The sequence below is a fragment of the Leptodactylus fuscus genome, chromosome 2 (assembly GCF_031893055.1).
Source record: "Leptodactylus fuscus isolate aLepFus1 chromosome 2, aLepFus1.hap2, whole genome shotgun sequence".
NCBI lineage: Eukaryota > Metazoa > Chordata > Amphibia > Anura > Leptodactylidae > Leptodactylus > Leptodactylus fuscus.
In genome coordinates this window covers 165,715,193-165,738,629 of record NC_134266.1, presented here as the reverse complement: position 1 = coordinate 165,738,629, position 23,437 = coordinate 165,715,193, and the positions used below count along the sequence as shown (strand labels likewise).

Genomic DNA, 23,437 nt, shown 5'->3' with positions numbered 1-23,437 from the left:
ATTTGGGGTGTATATATGGGGTATACGGGAATACACTGTCAGTGTGTTCCATTCAGGATCCTGGGAAAGCTGGGTTGCGGCGATTGAGCCCGTCAGTGCCACGTTACACTGACAAGCTTCTCCCTGGAATTGAAGTTATATGTAAGCCCAATATATTCTTTGAATTCCCAGTGAGACAATGGCACTATATGGCAGTAGCAAAAATAGTGGGTGTATATAGCCCCAATCCTATTGCTAGGGGACTTGCAGGGTATTTCTGGGGTGAAGGTGGGGGGGCACACCGTTGGAACGGGTATCGGGGGTATATATCGGGTATACGGGAATACACTGACAGTGTATTCCATTCAGGATCCTGGGAAAGCTGGGTTGCGGCGATTGAGCCCATCAGTGCCACGTTACACTGACAAACTTCTCCCTGGAATTTAGCTCTTATAAGAGCTGTTGGTTGTCTTCTCCTTCCTATCCTAGCCTGTCCCTGCCTACCCAGAATCTAACCCCTAGCTAACTGGACGGAAACCTCCGTCCTTGGTGAATTGCAAGCTCAGAATGACGCGAAGCTGGGCGGCGCTGTTCTTTTAAATTAGAGGTCACATGTTTTCGGCAGCCAATGGGTTTTGCCTACTTTTTTCAACGTCACCGGTGTCGTAGTTCCTGTCCCACCTACCCTGCGCTGTTATTGGAGCAAAAAAGGCGCCAGGGAAGGTGGGAGGGGAATCGAGTAATGGCGCACTTTACCACGCGGTGTTCGATTCGATTCGAACATGCCGAACAGCCTAATATCCGATCGAACATGAGTTCGATAGAACACTGTTCGCTCATCTCTAATCATTAACTCAATTCTACATGGTTCTGGATTGCATTTAAACACGTTTCTTAGCCATTTGTGTTATGCAATTCTATTGTGTTTTACCTCCTGGAAATGTATACATTTATAACTACTGTTTATATTTTTCTTGTAACCCTGATACTGATCAATCGGAGTTAACGTTTAATCCCAATTCATGTGGGCATGTTAATGAATGTGCAAAGGAGGTTTTTTTTTTTTTTTTTTTAACTTCTAAGACTCAGTTCACATCTGCCTTCCCGGGATTCCGTTCCCCTTTCTGCATGAAAAATGTGGGGTTGAAAGCGCTGCAAGCAGAACTTTTCTCTCTGCATTTTTCACATGGAAACTGAGCGGAAACCGGATTAGCTTTTCATTAGGGGGGGTTCCCAAGTACAAATATTTACTTAAACAAAAAGACACATTTTAGGAAAAGGGGACAGATGTAAGATCTAGGATCTGTAAAACCTACATTTGTGTCATGCTGGTATCTAATATTTTTATCATAGAAGGCTGTGAAATGAATTAGAATATACATAGCGTATTATATCAAACATGCATTTGTGTTGGTGATGCTAGAAATGAAATATGTTATAATATCCGAGGTGTCAATACACAGCCCTTCCATACAAATCTGAGATTTTTTAATAATGGCGGCAAAGAATTATCTTGCCTGAACTGCAGCAGCTGCTTCTGTGTAATGAACAATGTTACAAAAGTACTGTACTATCTTTGGCCTTTTCCTGATAAAGAAGGGGTCTCCAATTTAAACAAAGCTGTGCACCTCCCACCCAATAAGACAGCCAGATGAACCATTCCTAGAAGTATGTTGCAATGCACCTACCCCTCCCTCCCACCTTGCTTCCTTCCTTGTCATCTTCCTTTCTGTTTATTCCGCTCTCATTACGGGACCTTATTTTACGATATACTGTATTTATATACTATAAGAAGCCTTTCCCCCTTCTGGGTCAGTCAGCGGATAAGTGTCCCCAATAACTTGTGATCACTGTTTACATGTTGGAATGCTACCACTTGGTCTTCTTCTACAAAATAGGCTTTTCCAGAAAGTTGATGGAGGGGAATAAAGAAAATAACCATCTGCCATGCATTTTAAATAGCTATTAGTCTGTAGTATTTTTTGCTCTTTTACATAATGCTTCACGTTTCATTTTTCTAGTCCTGGGAAACAATTCAGTGAGAATGAAAAGAAAACACTCTACAGTTCCTTCTGATATTTTAATAATCTTGACATTATACATGGTTTGCCAGAAGGCTACAGTGCTTTATAACAGAAAAGCCACTTCAAGAACATCACAGAATACTTCCATCATTTTGCTACTTACATCCTTTGGCTGGAAATGTAAAATGTCTCCATAAATTTAGAGCAAGGGTCTGACATACTTTGGCATCCTAAGATTCAGGATTAAGGATATTAAAAAAAAAAAAAAGATAAAGTAAACACAAAAACAAAATGTCGTACAGATAGTTGGCAGGGTTGTCATATTCCTGCTCACCACGAAAAGACGTGTTGATATATATTCACAGCTTATAAGATATGTCAAAGATTTGACAATATCACACAGTTCAGTAAAAAAGGAAAACAATAATTTTAAAGGCATATCATACATCTTATATAATAACAAATGTGTATTCCACATTTGCAACCATTTTTATTGCATTAAAGCCTTTAAATGTAACATTTGCGGATACTGTTTATTAAAAATATTTGCCTATTTGTTTCCATGGTAATCGACTACCGACAATGCCTGTCTACACTGATCCCACAACTATACCTGATCTTTCCTCTACTTACCAAGTGCATGTTAACAGAGAGTATGGTACAGGTGAAAGGTGGTGACTCAACTAATAGACTATACAGGATTTGTTTATGGTCTCTTAGGATATGTTCATACATAGTTTTTTGGATCGTAACTTGAGACGGAGGCCACCTAAGGTTCCGTTCCAAAAGCTGTTTCGCCGCGACTGAAAACCAGTGCACTGCACTGGCATCCAGCCGCGCACTGCACTGCGGATGAGGCCCAATGAATGGGCCTAGTCCGGAGGAGGGAGTTTCTTCAGGCCGAATTGCGAGGCGACTCAGCCTGAAGAATGAGCATCTCGCTTCTTTTTTCCGGGAGCCATTTCTTCCTTTCCAAATCTCCTAAGCGGCTTCAATTGATCAATAAAAGCCGTCTTTTTGGTCAGGGTTATGAGGCGATTATGGCCTCAAAACCCTGCCCAAAAAAACTACGTGTAAACTTACCCTTACTATGCAGACTGTTAATCCAGCATAGAAATTGAAGAGTAAAAACATTAAGATATTTTCATCAAGACAGCTTTGCCAATCTTTTGTTTCAGGTTAAATGATACAAAAAAAGAATCGCAAAAGTGTGCCTTTAAGTACAAGCTTTTACATATGTTTTATACTCAGTATGATGGTGGTGGAGTTACTGTCAGTTTTCTCCATAGTTCTGCCTAACTGAGTTGTTCATGATGTTAAGGATGCTGCCCTCTAGAGGGCGGCGTACAGAGTGAACGGTTCTCCTAATTACATCCTGGAGAATAGATTTGCATATTTTTTACCGAGAATCCCTAGCGGAGCAGGAATGACTTGTAAGTCTCCGTACTGCCTATGTAGGCACACACTCTCCCTGATGTGTACGATTGTCCCCTGTCCTTGGTCTATAGTCTCTCACTCTGCCAAATCAGTATCCCTACGCTATGCTGAGGATGGCCCAATAGGCCGAAACAGCGCTGTCCATAGTTGGGAATCTGTTCCTTTTGGGACAGAAATACTGATTTGGCAATTAAATCCACATTATGATTAAAAAGACTTTATAACTGAGTCGTTCATGATGTTAAGGATGCTGCCCTCTATAGGGTGGCGTACAGAGTGCACTGTTCTCCAAATTACATCCTGGAGAATAGATTTGCATATTTTTTACTACAGTTTGGACCATAATTTACAGTATTATGTACGTAACAAAAGGAAAGCAGCAGAAAATAAATGGCCTATGTCAGGTAGTGTGCATTGCACATTTTAATGTAGCTATTTCCCTATAAATGGTGTTAATGGGATCATTTATTTTAAGATACATTTCAGAAAATCCTAAATGGACTTCTACATTTAAAAAAAATATCTACAAATATAATTGTGTAAAATAGTGTCAGACCATTGTAAAGTAGGCATGTGTCTGGAAAAAAAACATATGACAAGCAATATTGTCGTTAAATTGCAGCTCCTATAGAGGTTGTCCACCTGTAGAATAGCTACAGTAGATTAGATGTCACTTTCCAAAAAATATGTATGGCTTATATGATGAGAAGCTATAGAAATGCAGAGAAACCATGTACAGAAAGCCACAGTTGTCATGGGAATCATAGACCATTTATGTGTAGCAGAAACTGTTTTTGTAGAGTATTATAATAAAAGACATAGAAATTATTGAATTTTTTTTGCTGTTGTTTTGTTGTGTTTTTTTTTTAATACCGTATTGAGCACTGCATGATTCTATTTGCAATTATGGCAAAAAGGACCTTTTTTATTCATTGTTCTTATGATGTTCTCAAAACAGATGACTCTGCATTTAATAAATTGGTTCTGAAAACAATAGTCTTGGAGAAGATTAGATAAGGCTCATTTGTAATCTGAGTAAAATAAGCCAACAGGGGCTCCAGTCTAATGATTGAAAAAAGCCACTATCACCTACTAATGAGATTCAATTTGCTGCAAGAGACTAATGAATACAATATCACCACAATTACGCGACTACAAAAATTTCATGCCTCTAGAAGACCTCTTATTCAGGATTGCATTTAAATAATATTGCACGGTTGCTAAAAACAGGAGTACAAGTGAAATTTACTGAACAAACAATTCTGTAAAGCAGCACAGCTTTCTACATGACAAGGTCAGCTACGCTGGTGTGTTTAAGAAGTCCTACATCCATTTTCTCTGCAGGAGTTCCATTAAAAAAAGATGGATGGGTCCAGACTTCACACATACAGAAAGATGTGTTCTTCCATGTCTTTGATAATAGAGCTAGTTGCAAAGAGGAGCCTTAAAAGGTCACTGATTTTTTTCTTGAGAGATTTAACATTTCTAAATGTCATAGGTAGCACAGCACGCTCATATTAAGACATGAACATTCTTAAAAGAAAAGATGTCTAATTAATAGACCACAGTTTTATCATACAAAAGACCCTCAATGCTTTTATGGGTTTGTGATATAAAGTATATGGAAAGGTCAAATGCAGAGATGGAAATTCAAAACTTAAATATTCACCTTAAATATTGTACTTAAAAAGGGGAACGATATTATAATTAGAGATGAGCGAACAGTAAAATGTCCGAGGTTCGATATTCATTTTGAGTAGCCCCTCAATATTCGACTACTCGAATCAAATATCGAACCCTATTATAGTCTATGGGTGGAAAATGCTCGTTTCAGGGGTAGGCAACGTTCGATCAAATTATACTTACCAAGTCCACGAGTGGGGGCCAGGCTGGATCCTCCGTGCAGTCTTCTCCTTGCAGCGTCCCCGCGGCGTCTTCCGGCTCTTCATTCACTCTGCCAGGCATCAGGCCTGGGCAGAGCCGACTGCGCATGCCCGCACTACAAGTGGACATGCGCAGTCAGCTCTGCCCAGGCCCGATGCCTGTCAGAGTGAATGAAGAGCCGGAAGACGCCGCGGGGACGCTGCACGGAGAAGACTTCTAAAGGTAGGAGAAGAACCAGCATTGATTGGCCGACTGTATAGCATTCTGCCAATCAATGCTAGTTCTGCATCAAACTTTTACATTCGAACAGTGAGTGGTACTCGATCGAGTACGAGTATTTCGAATACCGTAGTATTCGATCGAATACCTACTCGATCGAGTACTACTCACTCATCTCTAATTATAACATTTATTAGTTCAGAAAATATGTGCATACAGCATTAGGTCTATAGGCTCGGGCTAATACAACTACATGTGAGTAAAGCTAAATAAAATATGTTAGACCCTTTTTCAAGATTTCTATAGAGACATTATTAGCACCGTCTGCATCACGGTACTTCTAGCCAAAAACACCGAAACCCTAACCAAATAGACTACATTACAAGTCAATAGGATTCAATAGATTATGATGGCATCCATTTTGAAAAGCATTCTAGTCAGGGCCCCATGAGTGAAAGTCGTGCTGCTCATATGAAAAAAGCCTTTACTTTGATTTTATATCTTAAAGAGTTTTAACTAGCGCTGTAAAATAGTGAAGAACCTAAAAGGAGATGTAGCAAAAGTGATCCAAAAGTTAAACCCAGCTGCCTTCAACTATTACATTACTAGACATCAAAGATTCAGCATTTTGCTTTGTACTTACAGATGCAGAACAAAGTTTTCAGAAAAAAAAAGTGAAATATGGTGTTAGCAAATAAAAGTAATTCACACTGGGGGAATTTATCAAGACTTTTTTTTTATCCTGTGGCTTTTTAAAAGCTTTACTGTTTGTATAGGATTTCCCTTTCTTTTGTGCCTATTTTCATCATTTTCACCATTCTAAATACAAAAAATCCCATACTGTAACAGCTTGCAGCACTTTGTTTTTTTATGTTTAATCAAGTCTTATTAAGAATTTACAAATATGTAACAGCAGGGAAAACAACCAAAAGTAACAAAAGGGGAAACAAGAAATAAAACAGAAAACTGCATAACATCTCGTAAAGAAACAACACAAGGCTGGTCAGGGCCTAAGGCCCAGAGAACAAAACAGGCCAAGAAGGTGTAGTTCACGCCCTTGCAATAATACAACAGATTGGTGAGGGAAAGGCCTTCAGACGATAGAGAGAGCCTCATGGAAACCACTGCTCCCGAGGGGGTAGATGAGAGCAGGACACAGAGATTCAAGGGAAAGGGGGGACAATGGAGGGAAGAATAGGGGAAGAGAAGGAAAGACGGCAAGCCAGAATGTAGAATCAGAAGTGCCTCCAGAATATGCAACAAGAACTCAAGAGGATGAGCTAATAAAGTCAGCTGACTCCTGGAGCACCACCCACGGCCACCATAGAGTATTGAACTTGGAGGAGTCGGTTGTCAGGACCTTGGTCGTTTGTGGTATTTGTGTGTTTTCTTGCGGTGCTTGGTTTGGGATTCGAGCCGGTGTCCTGCGGTCCTTTCGTCAGTTTCTTGCTACTGTGCTAATTACTTGGGTGCTGGTTATCTGTCTTTGCTGTTCACTTGAGGTCTCTTGACGTGAGCCTCAGGTGTTCAACATTTTAATCAGCCTATCAGATATTTCCGGGTCCTGTATAAGGCAGATGGCTGGCTTCTGTCTTTGCCGGTTTTTGTTGTTGTTTCAAACCAGAATCCTTGGCTCAGCTAGGAGGAGTTATTTGGAAGTGGTGTGAGTTTATCTTGTGAGAGTCTGTTCTTCCTCGACATTGTTACTCAACCCCTGTCCTACACTTTCTGGTTGTCACTTTCTCGGCAGTAGTGAGGTTTTGTTTAGGGTTTCAGGTTTACTTTGCCCCCGTCCTGTGTAACCCTTTCCTCATTATTCTACTGTTCCCCTGCTCATTCTGCTTTTGTGTGTTATTGTTGTGCTACGTGTTTGTTTTCCAGCACGTCCCATCCTGTTTGTTTCAGTTTGCAGCTGCACCTGTTTTTTGTTAGGGGTGACAACCTTTAGCATCCCAGTCCCTAGCCTCTTGCAGCTCTCTCTCTACCTATCCGTTAGGTCTTCTTGTTTAGAGAGCCAGATGTTGTTGGGGATAGGACTAGCTTGGGAACAGCCAACCATCACCCTCAGGCAGGGGCCTAGTCAGCTGCCATAGTGCCAGGGAGAGTTTCCTACCCCTAGTCCCTTAGAGGTGCACGCTGCATTCCGTCTTCAGTGGCTTGGGCATAGACACAAACGTGACATCGGTGGAGACTGCTGCTACCAGTACTTTCATACACTATAAGTGGAGGAACTCCTAGAGCCATTTCTGTAGAGCAGGGGTAGCAGCACTGTACCAGTGTCTAGGGATTGCTGCTCTGCTGCCGCGAGGAAGTGTCACAGAATGTCATCTTTTACCTTAGAGTATTTACCTGGGATTAGTGAAAAAAGGGCCAATTGGGGGTCAGGGGCATGGGCTCAACGGATGACCTTAATGTATAGGTCAAGTACAGACTTCCAGAATGGTTGAATCTGACGCACTCCCACCAAATGTGAAGAAGAGAGCCCCTTTCTGTGCCACAATGCCAACGCCAATCGGACACACTTTGTTTTTTATGTCATCTCATTAGTTAAAGGAAAAGTGAAATGTAAAATAGTTAAGGTGTACTTATTTTTAAAACAAAGTGACATGGTGGACATTTTGATTGTTGAGGTTGCTGGTGCTAAAAATAAGCCAATGATCACTAAAATAAAGGGGAAGAAGTCACCTAGAGAGCAAATATTGCTAAATGTTTCCCCAATATATCAAGGTTTAGGTGAATATAAGAAATGTAAAACATTTTATCAGAGCAAAATGTTTCTGCCTCTTATCAGGCCTCTTCTGTTTGCTAAATGCTTGATTCAATGCTCAGAACTATCTTCATGGAAGACAGACTACACTTCATAGAAATCTATAAGGAGAATAAAAGAGAGGTTGAAGAAGAGTCAAACCAATGAGAAGCAGAGAGACACAGATGACCTATATCAGAAAACAGTCAATTGAAAAATACATGTTAGAAAGAAATGGGAACAGTGCTCAACTTTGCTTCAACAATTGTTGAGGGACATAGCACTTAAGCCCCCACTAATGAACATTTCTGACATGTCACTTAGAAGATGACCCTTTAGGCATCTTTTAATAAGTTATTATATGTAATTGAAAAATTATTTGAAACATCACCCTGTTAACACTTTGTATGGTGGATGTTGGCACCATACAAAAGATGGAGGTAAGTCGGAGCCATAGCTGTACTATCTTCGCAGTTTTACAATGCAGAGACAAGGAGACAAAGATGATCATAGACAACCTCTCAGACACTGTGGTCAAATACTTGTTCAAGTCCCCTCAAGGGGAATTAAAAAAAATATTAATTAAAAAAAAAAGTATAACATAGGAAATAAAAAAAATTCAAATCACCCCCTTTCACAAATAAAACAAAAACTAAAATAAGCATATTAAGTTATGCCACATCAAAAATTGACCAAACTATTACAACAAAAAAAACATGGGGGAGTATGGTGATTCAGTGGTTAGCACTGCAGCTTTGAAGCTGAAGTGCTGGGTTGGAATCCTGTCCAAGGACAATATCTGTAAGGAATCTGTATGAACTCCCTGTGTTTGTGTGGGGGGTACTCCGGTTTCCTCCCACATTCTAAAGACGTTCTGATACAGAATGTAGACCCTATATGGGAGAGTGACTGACAATGATCGTAAAGCACTGCAGAAATACTGCAAAATGATGATGCTAAGTAAGCATTAATAAATTTATCCCATGGGCTAAACTTCACAAAAGAGGAACAATCAAAATGCCTAAATTGCGGTTTATTCAACTTCCTTAAAAATGTAATACAAACATGTCATAAATTCCACAAAATCTTATGAATAATAAAAAAAATCTCCTACAAAAAGAGCCTTAACACAGTTCTGTGGTAGGAAATACAAAAAAATTACCACGATCATCATAGCCCACAGAATAAAGATCATTTTTACTGCACAGTAAACACTGTAAAAACAAAACCCATATAAATATGGCACCCATTGTGTTTTTTCCAATTCTACCCCAGTCGGAATTTTTTCCAGTTTCTCAGTACATGACCATGATTCATAAAAAAAGCAAGCCCTTGTGGTGGCTTTCAGAAGGAGCGGGGTAAATAACATAAATAAAAAAAAAAAAATGGCTGAGATGTGAAGTGGATAAATAATAACGTTTTAAGTCATATTTATTGGGCATATGAAGATCTAACATGAGGAATGGAGAAATGATATTGCAAAATTGACTAACTTTTTGTTAGGCAATGAATAATCTGAATTAATGGAACTTTTAAATCATGTAAAGAAATCCTTTAACCCCTACTAGTACGGCGGATGCCGGGTGCTTAACTATGGCGGCCGCCCAGGAGTCGGGTGGCCGCCATAGCTGCCGGATGTCTACTGATTTAAACATCCCGGACCGATCGGGGGAATTAACCCAGGGGTGAACCTTCCTTTTTCGCCGCCCGAGGCGAAAGTGGTGTTTGCAGGCAGGGAGAGGACCTGCTCTCTGCCTGAGCGTGAGGGGAGGCTGCTGGAGCAGCGCTTCTCCAGTGGCCTCCCCAATCCACCGCTTGGTGCTAAGCCAGTCCAGGACAGCTTGTCCTGGACTGGCTTAGGTAAGCAAAAATGCCGCCCTCCCTGGGGCCCTGGAATAGCGCCGCCTGAAGCGGTTGCTTCAGGTCGCCTCATTGGAGGTGCGGAGCTGCATTAACCCCTCCATTTTGCCGGTGATCACTCGCACCTGGAGTAAGCTCCAAGGCCGATGTCACGTTGGCATGACAGTCGGGAGCCTTGTAAAGGTTCCCTGGCCTGTCTGCAGTGCTTTTCTTTTGTAGGCTGCTCTATGCAGCCTGCAAAAGAAATGATGATTTTTTGCATTGCCTCAGTGATCAGACCCCCTGGGGTTCAAGACCCCCTAGAGTGTCTAATAAATGCCAAAAAAATAAAAAATACGGCAACTTATTAAAAAAAAAAAAAAAAGGCGATTTTTAGAAAAAGAAATTTGGCACAGTTTTGGATTTTAGTTAAGGGGTTAAAATGTAAAAACCATATAAATTTTCTATCCCTGGAATCGTACCGAAACATAGAATACAGATGACATGTCAATTTGGCTGCATATTGAACGCCGTAAAAATGAATCCCGTAAGAAAATCGCACAAATGCACTTTTTCTTCAAATAGCCCCCATTCTGATTTTTTTCCAGCTTTCCAGTACATTATACAGATTAATCAATGGCGGCATCATGAAGAAAAATTTGCCCCACAAAGATTAAGACCTCCTATGGCTCTGAGAGCAGAGAAGTAAAAAAGTTATGGGTTTTGGAAGGGGGAGAGTCAAAAATGAAAAAAGAAAATAAAAAAATGCCGTCAGAGGGAAGGGGTTAAAGAAATATCTCACAAAAAAATGCTTAGGCCTATTGACCAGCTATGCTATCGCTATGCTTGGCTGTATGCTATAGTGATGATCATCAGAAAGCAATGATGCATGTGTAACCACAATCTCTAGGGATTGCCTATTATTGTTCTCCAATTACCTTAATTTATTATGAAATTATAAGACCAGTGTTTTTATTTTGTCTGAAGTTAAACTCAACCTCTCTACCAGTTAAAGGGCGCAATTCCTGGAGTCGTTAATTTTGCTGTAATTAGGAAAATCAGGGCTCATATAATTACAGTCAACGTAATTGAATATTCTATATAATATTCATTGTTTTATTTTAACTTCTGCACCATCATCACTATATTTTATATTGTTTGCTTTTCTTTTACAACTGTATTATATAGAATAGTAAACACATTCATTCAAAATGAAATATAATAAAAAAGAGAAAAGAGAATGCCGACTGTCAGGACAAAATAGGTCTATTCAGAAGGTGATTACCTATTGGAGATTACATAGTTCATTCAGTACAGATGTGATTTACTTTACATGACTGCTTAATTGTGTTTCTGTTGTATTTGTCACCTTGTGTCACTGTGCTTTTTATGTACTATTCAACAGATTGGATATTCATCCAGACATGCATTGTTTTCTTTATGCCCAGATTTTATATCCTTGTAAAAACCCTGTGCATCTGTTTAACAATGTTTTGCATGCACTAGTGTCTTACTATGCCTGATATGCAAAAATGAAAATCATATACTTTCTGTAAAATTGTATAATTCAAGACTGATTTAACTTTTATTAAAAATGTTGTACTTAATGCTTAATAAAACTGTAATCTGATACAGAAGAAGACATATAAAACAATTACTGTAAATGAATAAAGGTAAGGTATGATACTGTAACTAACAAATGGAGATGAGAAAAGCAATAAAAATTGGCTTTGACTGTAGGGCAAAGCTCAGTCTTACATTTGATTTTTGGAAGGCAATTGAAATTCCTTCCTTTTATGTAGATGAAAAAATATAGACTTGTTTTCTTATTTTTGAATACCCAAAGAAATCAATGTCACTACGGTAGAAATTCTAATCCATATTTAGTTTCTGAATCAGCACTGTCCCCTGTCAACCATTATATTCAACCATTCATAAGGATAACATGTCACCAGGTTTGGGACACCTAGACTGGCAGTATATCCTTGTGCTGCTGTGGTTTACGTACCCAAACTCATGACCTCAGTCCTGTATGCTGTTTCCGTTAAGAGATTTTCCATTTTAATCCATTTCCATTTTAATTAGTCCTGGACTAATATCTGGTGGATCCCAGTGCATGCATAGTACAACCAAGGAGAGGAAAGCTCCCATTATTTTCCATGCACAGTGAAACAAGATGTACTCTCTTTGGGTTCAAAGGTGCCATTTGTAGGTGCTGGAAACCTTCTGAGATGGGTCCAGGGCTCACCTCTGACAAATGAAAACTTAAAGATCTCCAGAACAGCACAACCTACAGTAGGAAGTCACCAGCTTAGGGTCCCTGAACTATAGCAGCACAAGGACATGTTCCTGGTTTAGGGGCATGAAACCTACAGACAAATTCCCTTTAAAGAGGACCTTTCACCACCTGCGGCACATGCGGTTTAATATACCGCTAGAAAGCCAACAGTGCACTGAATTCAGCGCACTATCAGCTTTCCCGTTCTGTGCCCCCAGTGAAGAGCTATTGGTGCCAGTACCGTAGCTCTTCACTGTCAGAAGGGCGTTACTGACTCACTGACAGAATTGAGTCAGTACCTATTGCGCTGTACTGTGAGAGCGGTGAGAAACGCCTCCCTCCTCTCCTGATAGTGTTCGTCCATAGACGAGTACTGGGGGAGCGTTCCTCACCATTCAGCGTCATCGCTAAGCAACGACAGCTCTCACAGTACAGCGCTATAGACGCTGCTATGAGGAAGGGCGTTCCTGGCTGACTGTCAGAAATGCCCTTCTGACAGTGAAGAGCTACTGTACTGGCACCTATAGCTCTTCACTGGGGCACAGAACGGGAAAGCCGACAGTCGGCTTTCTAGCGGTATATAAAGCCACTTGTGCCCCAGGTGGTGAAAGGTCCTCTTTAAGGAATATAGACAACAAGAATCTGTATAACCAATTTATGTTTAAAGATTTACTAGCAGAATATATTAGTGAGAACATTTGTGAATTCTTGTGGTATAGTACACAATTTTTCACACAGAGAACTTCTAATTTTTAATGGATGTCTTAGAATTTTCTGCTCAAGATTAATTTGAAACAAAACAAGAAAAATGTAATTGTATTCTGAGATAATTAATGTCTCCGAGGCATGAAAAAGGTTTTATTTTCTGAGACCTCTAAAATATGTTATCTCGCACTAACATTTGCAGTTTTTAATGGAGTTGTATTGGAAAGGCGACAAATTAAACACCTCACAGATTCCATTCCATCGATGATCCTAAACATTGCCTTAATTCACGCAGTCCCTAATTGTAATTTACATTTATAAGTGTAGAGGAAAATGAATTACAGGATATCTTCTATTGAATTTCTAATATTTTACTTCATATTTCCCTCTGCAATCATATTAGTCCATCTTACATAGCATGATTTTCTGTGCCTAAAAGATGCTGATGGACCATACCAATATATGAAATGGTACAGCATAGACATATGAACGCTAGCTCTATGGACAGTGCCAAAACTCAGTATGATTAAATAATACCAATTAATTAACTTAAAATAGGTAAGCATAATCTAATCATACAGTTATGCTAAAAAGTTTACATACTCCGGCAGATTTTTTTGGTATTTTGGCCATTTTTCAGAGAATATGAATGATAATACAAAAAACTTCTTTCCCACTCATAGTTAGTGGTTGGGTGAAGCCATTTATTGTCAAACTTCTGTGGTTTTTCTTTTAAAATCATAATGACAACCAAAAACATTAAAATGACCTTGTTCAAAAGTTCACATACCCCAGTTCTTAATACCGTGTATTGCCCCCTCTAACATCAATGACAGCTTGAAGTCTATACCTGAAAATGTCTTAAAGGGGCTCTATCAGCAAAATTATGCTGATAGAGCCCCACATATGCGTGAATAGCCTTTAAGAAGGATATTCAGGCACCGTAAATGTTATATTAAACTAGCCCCCCCCCCCCCCCGTTTTAAAATAATACCCTAAAAAAGAATGTGATCTACTTACGCATCTTGCACGATGGGCGGGTATTCAGGGTGTGTCTTCTTCTTCATCCACGCCTCCTCTTCCTCCAATGTCCTCCTCCGGTGTAGTGTAGTGTAGTGTAGTAGAGTAGTAGTTTCAGTATAATAAAATAACTTCCCCCAATGCATCTGGATCAATACAGCAAACTAATTTCCTGGATGTCAACCAATTCATGGTAATGCTTGATTATTTTGTTAGACACATCAAGGTGTAAGGGGAAGAGATAGCAGTCACACCCAGGCCCTGGTGCTTAGTGGAAGGGAGCAATAGGTTATTGTGTCATATAATGGGAAAGTATGATTATAATAGTTACATGGCTGGTGGGCCCTTATTACAGATTTGTGGCCCAAGAGCTTCAAGTCGCATATATGATAGGAGAATAAGTATGCAAATTAGTTTTTATACTTGAACTGAAAACTGTGCCCTTAGTGGCACCTATTGGAAGGTAACTCCTATAAATTAATGCCTGACTTTTAAAGAAGACTTGTGAATAGCAAACCAGAAAATCTCTTCCAAAAGGAAAGGCAGACAGCTGTGGTGGGTTTCTTTCCACTTGAGTGAAAAGCAGGGTAGTGGAAGGCTATAGTGGTGTAACTAAATTCTTGTGAGCCCCAGTGCAATCTTTTGTCCGGGGCCCCTTACTTCATCCCTACAGCAAATTCTTGATAGTGATGGTTACAGGTGCTAAGGAGTTTAATCAGCCTTAGTGTGGTTAGAGTAATCTGTCAGTATCCTTGGTTTATGGGCCTGATGGAAGCTGCAATCTCAATACTGATGCCAATGCTTATGGGCCCCCTAAGACTCCTGGGCCCCGCTGTGACTGCACCCTCTGCACCCCCTCAAATTACGCCCCTGATTGGCTATGTGAGAGGCTATTGACATGGGTCATTAACTGATATGTAATATTGTTTGTTATTGTAAATCACTATTACACTATGCATTATCTTTTATTAACCCACCTATGTGTACAGTACTATGAAATCTGACTGAAGTATACGCTGTGGGTAATGCTAGAGCACAATTTCCTGTTAGTTCTGTGAGCTGTGGAAAAGAAGCCGCCTCACTCATCTCATAAAAACACCTCATTAAAGCCTTATTTAATAACTTAATAAGAATTAATTGCCATTTTGACTATGTGTTATGTCATATGCTGCTGCGCTCACAAGCTAAACTTCATTATGAAATCAGCTTCTCATCTACAAATATGCTATAAGGACAGAAGTATTAGAATGTAATTTGGTCTCATTACCACAGAAGTATAAAATCCAGAAGCTAGCCATTCAGTCAGCCTTTATAAGCATTTGTGAAAGACTGGCTTACTATAATCAGCTCATTGAATTCCAGCATGGTCATGCAATAGGATGCCACTGTAAAACTTCATTTTACACATTTACAATTGTAAGTGCTACTGTATTATTGAAAAGTTTAAGGACATGGGAACCAAAGCAACTCATCCAAAAAGTGGTATAACACTTAAAGGTACAGAGTGGAGTGGTTGAGTGCCGATGCCCATAATGCACAAAAATTGCCAATGGTCTGCTGGGTAAAAAACTGCAGAATACCAAACATGCACTGCCATTAACATCAACATATTACTGAGCACAATGCCAAGTGTCAGATGGAGTGGTGTAAAGCATGTGCTGCAGAGTGATGAATCTCTATCTGGTAGTCTAGTGAATGAGTCTGAGGCGATCTCCAGGAGACTGTTACCTGTTTGACTGCATTGTGAAAATGTAAATTTTCATAGAGGAGTGATAACGCTATAGGGTTGTTTTCCACAATTTGGTCGTGGCCCCTAATTTCCAGTGAAGGAAAATCATAAAACGTAACTACATTTTTGAATAGCTTTCAATTTTCTGACAAAATTTGTATAATATGCTTTATTATTAAGTTTTGGCTCCTTTCTGTGAAATCTTGCATCTCTTTATTCTTTCCCTTGCTTTTGTACTCAGAGCTGCCCTTGATTCTCATTGTGTACAGAGTATGGGCTTTTGAAAAAGGAAGAGAAAATGAGGGTATAATGCCCAAGATATAATTCTGTACTCAATGCACAGTGAGAAGCAGGGGACAGCTCTCAATACAGAAGCAAGGGAAGAATTACTGATAATAATGCAGGATTTCACAGAAAGGAGTCAAAGTTTGTAATAAAGTATTAAAACATGTATTAATGAAACATACACTGCCAGAAAATCAAAAGTTGTTTGAAAGTTTAGTTATATTTTAATGCTTGAGCATATCAAGGCATTATGTAAGCTTCAATCTTTGTTGGGACAGTTTGGAGAAGCCCTTTTCTATTCCAGCATGATTGTGCCCCCCCGCAAACACAAAACAAGGTCCATACACTTATTGTTGCTTGAGTTTGGTGTGTAATAACTTGACGGACATCACAAATGAATGAGTACACTTCATAATCTTGTACAGCATCTTCCCAGAAGGGTAGGAGCTATTTTAGCTGCAAGGGGGGCATACACCATATTCAAGTGTATGGATTTAGGATCAATATCATAAAAGATCCTGTACTAGTAATGTGTACATCCCAATACTTTTGTCCACATAGTGCATATGGGAACTTTTAGGAGAATGAGGAGCTTTGTATAATATTTATTTATTTATTTGCAATATGACAATGATCCCTTTTGGTTCAACAGACTTAGCATAAATTAATAGTACTTGTGAAAAAAGTGACTTGGACATATTTTTATAATCTTATCAAAGAAAAATGCCTTTTTCTTCTCTTTTCCTCCTCCCCCTCCTTGCTAATGGACTCACTCTGAAATCTGCTATATTATTCTCAAGATGGGCTGCAGCTCACATGTACTGTTTAATATAACATGTCCATAGAAGTCCGTGTAGAGAGAGGGGGAACATTGAGCAGGAGATGAGGGACAGAAAAGGAGAAACAGGCCTAGGATGATGATGATGAATCTAAATAGTATATATCACAGTCAAAGCACTTTATTCACATCAGTGCATCACTACTACTCTGTCTTACATGAGTTCTCTATGCCCTACATGATCCTGGAAAGTTACGTAGCAGATTCTTCCTCAGTTCCCCACCATCGTATAGAGAGCTACAAACTAGAGAAAGTGCCTGAAGAGAGGAAAACTGCTAAATATGTAGAAGTCTATGTAAATGCTCCATGATATAGTTCATCTCTAGGTCTATATGCAGGATTTACTACTAAGCTGTTGCTCTTAGCATTTTAGCAGAAATCTTAAACTAGATTCCCATTTGTGCTGGGCTCTCAGTCATTTGAATCTGACGAGGGAGACGAACGCTGGAATGCTAAAACAGCGTTTATATGAAGACACTGATGGACCTCACTGACTATAATGGAGTCCGTCAGATGTCCGCCGTTTTCATATGGAAAGTGGCGCAGAGAAAAGTCCTCTATGTAGGACTGTTCTCTGTGAAGATTTCTGTCAGTTTCTGCAGCAGTCTCTAAAGGAGACTCCAGTGCAGATTTAGCCTTACAGACAGAGTGGTCTAGAAATGCTTCCTGCTTCACTGCAGCGCCATTGCTGACTAGAAACTAGCAACAAGAACAAAATCAAAGGAAGTCCAGGAAAACCTATCGATTGATAAACATGCACAATATTGCAGGGATATATTAAGGAGGAAATGATCAAAGGATAACTACACGTATTGGCCATTCAGCAGTTGGGACAGTTGGGTGATTTTCTCTGTGTGCACTGGGTTATATTGTTGTCGCTGTGAGTCACTGAGGTATGCTGAGGTATAGACATAAAAATGTGCAGCTTAAACCCTGTTCTCTCCTCATAAACGTCCTGGCTCACGTCCACTACCATTAGAGGTAAAGGGGGCCAAGAGCATGGTTGCTTCCATAATATACAACATTTCTAATTTATTTTACATTCCTTGTAACTATAATATAAGACAATAGGAGAGCAATATAAATAACAAAATGGTGTGAAGCGTCATATAAACGATTACTATTCTTTTATTTGTTTAGATTCTGGGTTTAGTGATCCTTTACAAATTATCATGAGATATCCACTAAATCTAGGTCTTCAAGGAATCTTACAGCCCTGTTTTATACACTGCCCCTCAGACCCGAATTTAGGCACCCTATATAGTACCAATTTTGCCTATAGCATTCCTATAAAAAGATATCCTGATACTTAGCGTTTATACTTTGATATTAAAATTGTCTTTATGAGAGTTCAAAATCTATGTTACTGTCTGTGAGATGGACTGGCTCTTCTCGGATTCATCAGACTGCACTATTACTATCATTTTATACACAATAGCAGAAAAAAAACATCTTAAGGTCCACTTCAAATGCATGCAATATTTATACATTATGATTCAATTTTGCATCTCGCAGCATTTCACATTTGTGGGAAGGGAGTTAAGTACTGCCAGAGATGATAAAAGGCTTTTGATTTGTGAAAGCTTACAATCTAGAGAACATCTGAGTTTGTCTAAAATGACACTGTCCTCTGGGGCCTAAGCATGATGTATAGATACATGCCATGCTTTTAATATCTCTTCTTTTTATATACCTCATGGGTGTGCCTGTTCTATCTATACCATTATTCTGCCCAGCTGCACAGCCTTTCTTAAAATCCTTGGGGATTGCTGGTAAGAGTCACATCCGTATGAATTAACTATATGACCAAACAACTGGCAATGAGAAAAGGACGAAGAAAATATAAAGTGGCCTGATAAAGTCAAGTGAAATGGCATATTAGCACCAATGATTCCATAATAATTCTGACATGCAAAGGGGCATGAGTGACAAATGAAGGTTACTGGTTCTCATATAATCCAAATGGTATGATCAGGGCAAAACCTTTGATGCTGATAAACGCCATAGCAATGTAACACAGACTATCTGGAAGTGCTTATACAATTGACTGATACTGACTTACTATTTAACACATTTAATATTACTGCACCACACAAAATGGAGCTTGGAAATAGTTATCAATCAACTAGTGTTAAAAGGGTTATCCAGGATTAGAAAAACATGACTGCTTTTTTTCTGTGAGGACTCATTGAAACGGGGCAAGAGGGGGCGGATTCTGACACCGAATCCACCTCAGAATCAGCCCTTCACAATGGAGGTCTATGTAGACCGCTAGCTTACTTTTTTCCATGAGCGGTATGTTCCCGCTCATGGAAAAAAGAAGTGAGCTGTCCTTTCTTCAGGCAGACTCCGCGGCTGATTCAGCCCCAGCGTCCACCTCAAGGCAGCACCCTCCGGACTAGGCTCATTCGTAGCAGGCACATTTTGGTGCAATTCTGATGCGGCTTTCCACCTCAGAATCAGGACAAAAATGCGTGGAGCTTATCCCCCTGTGAACTAGCCCTAAGAGTTACCGCGCTGGCCATGCTACAGCTCAGTGCCAGTCAAATGAAACGGACAGAGCTATAGAATGGCCATGTAACCAAGAGACAGGATGTCACTTCCTGACATACACCCCATAGAACCCTGACCTCAACATCATCAAGTCTGTCTGGGATTACATGAAGAGACAGAAGGATTTACGGAAGTCTACTTCCACAGGAGATATGTCGTTAGTTCTCTAAGATGTTTGTAAAAACACCCCTAAGAGGTTCCTTGAAAAACTATGTGTATGGATATCTAAGGTAGGGTTCACACTACCGTTGGTGTCCTATCATAACTGACGCAAACGGACAGTAACTGATGGCTATCAGTTACTGTCCGTTATATGTCCGTTGCCCATAAACCTCAATGTTAAAAAAAAATAACGGACACTTGCTGTCCATTTTTTCAAATGGATAGAAAAGTCCTGCATGTAGGATTTTTTTGTCCACTTGAAAAAATGGGCATGGTTGTAAATGGACACTACAGGACACAAACGGACACTACAGGACACAAGCTAAAATCCCATTCAAAATGAATGGAAATTGCAAACGGACCAGCTAGTGTCCGTTGCTAAATTCTTATATGGACAATAGCCACGGACACTGCTGAGCGGACACCAACGGTAGTGTGAACGCCCTTGATGCTGTTATGGAGGCAGAGGTTGCTCACACCAAATATTTATTTCCCTGAGATTTCTCATTTGTTCATTCACTTTGCATTTTGCTGTAACACTTCTATTTTTAAATCATTCTTGATTTGAAGCATTTTTCAACACTTGCATAAAACTTTTACATTGCATAACACTGTATACTTCCCCTGGTTATAATAATCACTATACTGTATGTCTTTATGTCAATCCAAGCAGGTTTAGATGAGAAGCCTGACCATACTACAGAACCTAAAATTACAACAGTGCAAGTCTTAGTGTTGAGGCTATTGATCTGCTACAGGAGTCATGTGAACCATGTATGTGACTGGTTTACATCATTTCCTGCCCGGGGCCAATTTTGCTACATCTCAGACAACCCTTTTAATAATTTAGTCCTGTTGCATCTGTATAAGACAAGTGTAAATTTGTCAATAATACTTAACAAAGTATCTATGGAGAGCCTTAGGCCCCAAGCACAGGAAAGAGTGTGCTGTCCAATGTGCGGCCGAGTTTGCAGCAGAATGCACTCGGATAATACTTGGGGTGACAGCCAAATTCCATGATTTACATACCTCTATGGGGTTTTCTGAGGCCTTCTGTTCCAATGACTTGGAGCAGGATAAGCCTGGTACTATGTTCATGGGAACAGAATGGAACATTGGAGACCCCCTTGTAGAAGCTTTTCCTTGAACTGGATAGCCCAGTGTTGTCAACAGAAAATGCAAGGCGGGTCACATGGTTACATGAAATTATAGCAGTTTACAAGACTGTAGTATGGAGAAGTAGCACCATTTTGATTTCATAAATTGGACACTCTTTCTACTGTACATAAATTACATACGTAAAGAATGAAATGGTTTTCTCAAGAAAAACTTTTTAAAAATTATTTTGTATTGACATGAGATGACAGTAGTTTCCCATCTGCAAACTAAACAACCTACAGAATAATTTCTAAGATAAAATCAGTTGATGGTATAAAAATTATACATAAAGGTATGTGATATTTTAAAATATGAGATTTAGTTAGTTGTACTAAGTATATTTGATTTACGTTATGTGTTTTTATAGGTAATTCAAGGTAAAATGCAATTATTTCAGTATTACAAACCATGGCTAAAGGGGATTCAAACATATGTACCTCTTATGGAGAAACCTACATGAAACATTATTTTCTAAGAAGCCTTAATATACTTTCACATTAAAGTGATATCAATCATCTAAATGAAGGGCTAGTGTATTGAAACCACACACCATCCTCTTGTGTTTTTGTGTTCATCATTCCTCAATGCCAATGGCTTCAGCACAGCTGGAAAAACACATTGCGGCTTCAATGCCTACTGTACTGTGAATTGGTGAACTAAGCCAAGTGAAGCTACAGAGTCTTTTAAGAGTAATTGTTATACTACTTCAGAATAAATAAATGGTGATAATATTGCTGACATTATTTTTATAGTGACAGGAATAAAAGTGAATACAATGAAAGTATGTGATCACAGGGTATTAATGTAGAAATGATTTATGAAAGCTATGAATCATAAGGCTTCTGGATGAAAAGGTTACCACTTGTAATGTACAACACATGTTAAAATAGAGAACATGTCATGTAAATGTAATAATTACACAACAGCAGTCCCCAAGGCAATACACATCTAGAATATTCTGTACTACAAGTTGTCTTTTCAATCTTTTGTATAGATTTTGTATATAATTAAAGCAAAAAATGCTGACTGGATATACAGTACCATCTGACATATTAGCAATTCTGTGTAATAAATATTGCTATATGGAAACTTTTATATTCACAATTTAATTCAAATACTGGTAAGGAATCAAGTGCTCTCAACTATTAATAGACCACAACTCAACTGAAAATACTGTAAAGGAGCATTCACACTACCGTCGGCAGGGCCGCCCATAGGCCAGTACTACTGCTACTGGCGTCAGGGGCCCGGCCAAATTTTAAAATGGGGGGGGGCCCGAGCCCCCTGGCGCCGGCAGCAGTCATTGTATGTCCTGTTTCAACTCAGATCTGCGTCCAGAGGACGCAGATCTGAGTTGAGCACATACGCGGCTGAAGCGAGGAGCTGACCTGTGTCAGCTCCTCACTTCGCCGCTGCCGCCTCTCTCGGTGACACATATGCGGCTGAGCCGGAACCCGGCTCAGCCGCATATGTGTCAGCGAGAGAGGCGGCAGCGGCGAAGTGAGGAGCTGACACAGGTCAGCTCCTCGCTTCAGCCGCATACATGTCAGCGTCAGCGAGAGAGGCGGCAGCGGCGAAGCGAGGAGCTGACACAGGTCAGCTCCTCGCTTCAGCCGCATATGTGTCAGCGAGAGAGACGCGCAGAGAGCGGCGAGGGAGCGGAGGAGAAGGTATGTTTAATGTGGAGGTGGAACGTGAATCTGGGGGCAGATGAAAGAGAGGACGGCATGACACTGTGGGGACATGAATCTGGGGGCAGATGAAAGAGAGGACGGAATGACACTGGGGCAGATGAAGGAGGGGACGGCATGACACTGTGGGGACATGAATCTGGGGGCAGAAATGGAGAGGACATGAATCTGGGGGCAGAGATGGAGGGACATGAATCTGGGGGCAGAGATGGAGAGGACATGAATCTGGGGGCAGAGATGGAGAGGACATGAATCTGGGGGCAGAGATGGAGGGACATGAATCTGGGGGCAGAGATGGGGGACATGAATCTGGGGGCAGAGATGGAGGGGGAACATGAATCTGGGGGCAGAGATGGAGGGGACATGAAACTGGGGGAAGAGATGTGGGGACATGAATCTAGGGGCAGAGATGGAAGGGGGACATGAAACTGGGGGCAGATGAAGGGTATATATGAAACTGGGGGAGAGATAGAGGGGGGACGTATAATTTACGGGTGACTGTAGGAGGATTATACTGTGTGCGGGCACATGAAAAATTAACGAGTGGGCGGAGTCAACACAAAAGTGGGCGGGGCTAAATTTGCTGCGGCACGCTAAGCGTGCCACACATTTTGTCCCTCTTTTAGTTCTTCAAAAGTTGGGAGGTATGGAGATGGGGGGACATGAATCTGGGGGCAGAGATGGAGGGACATGAATCTGTGGGCAGAAATGTGGGGACATGAATCTGGGGACAGAGATGGAGGGGACATGAATCTGGGGGCAGAGATGGAGGGGACATGAATCTGGGGGCAGAAGAAGGGTGTATATGAAGCTAGGGGAGAGACGGAGGGGGACATATAATTTACGGGTGACTGTAGGAGGATTATACAGTGTGCGGGCAAATGGAAAAT

At 40.3% G+C, this 23,437-nt stretch overlaps 1 protein-coding gene and 1 pseudogene across 1 annotated transcript in view; one reads left to right on the top strand and one right to left on the bottom strand.

The window, feature by feature from the left end:
- The window catches only part of CFAP47 (cilia and flagella associated protein 47), a 478,593-nt gene that overhangs the window by 118,106 nt on the left and 337,050 nt on the right, over positions 1-23,437 (bottom strand). The window lies entirely within an intron of this gene.
- On the top strand, positions 22,277-22,400 carry LOC142196417 (small nucleolar RNA SNORA17; annotated as a pseudogene).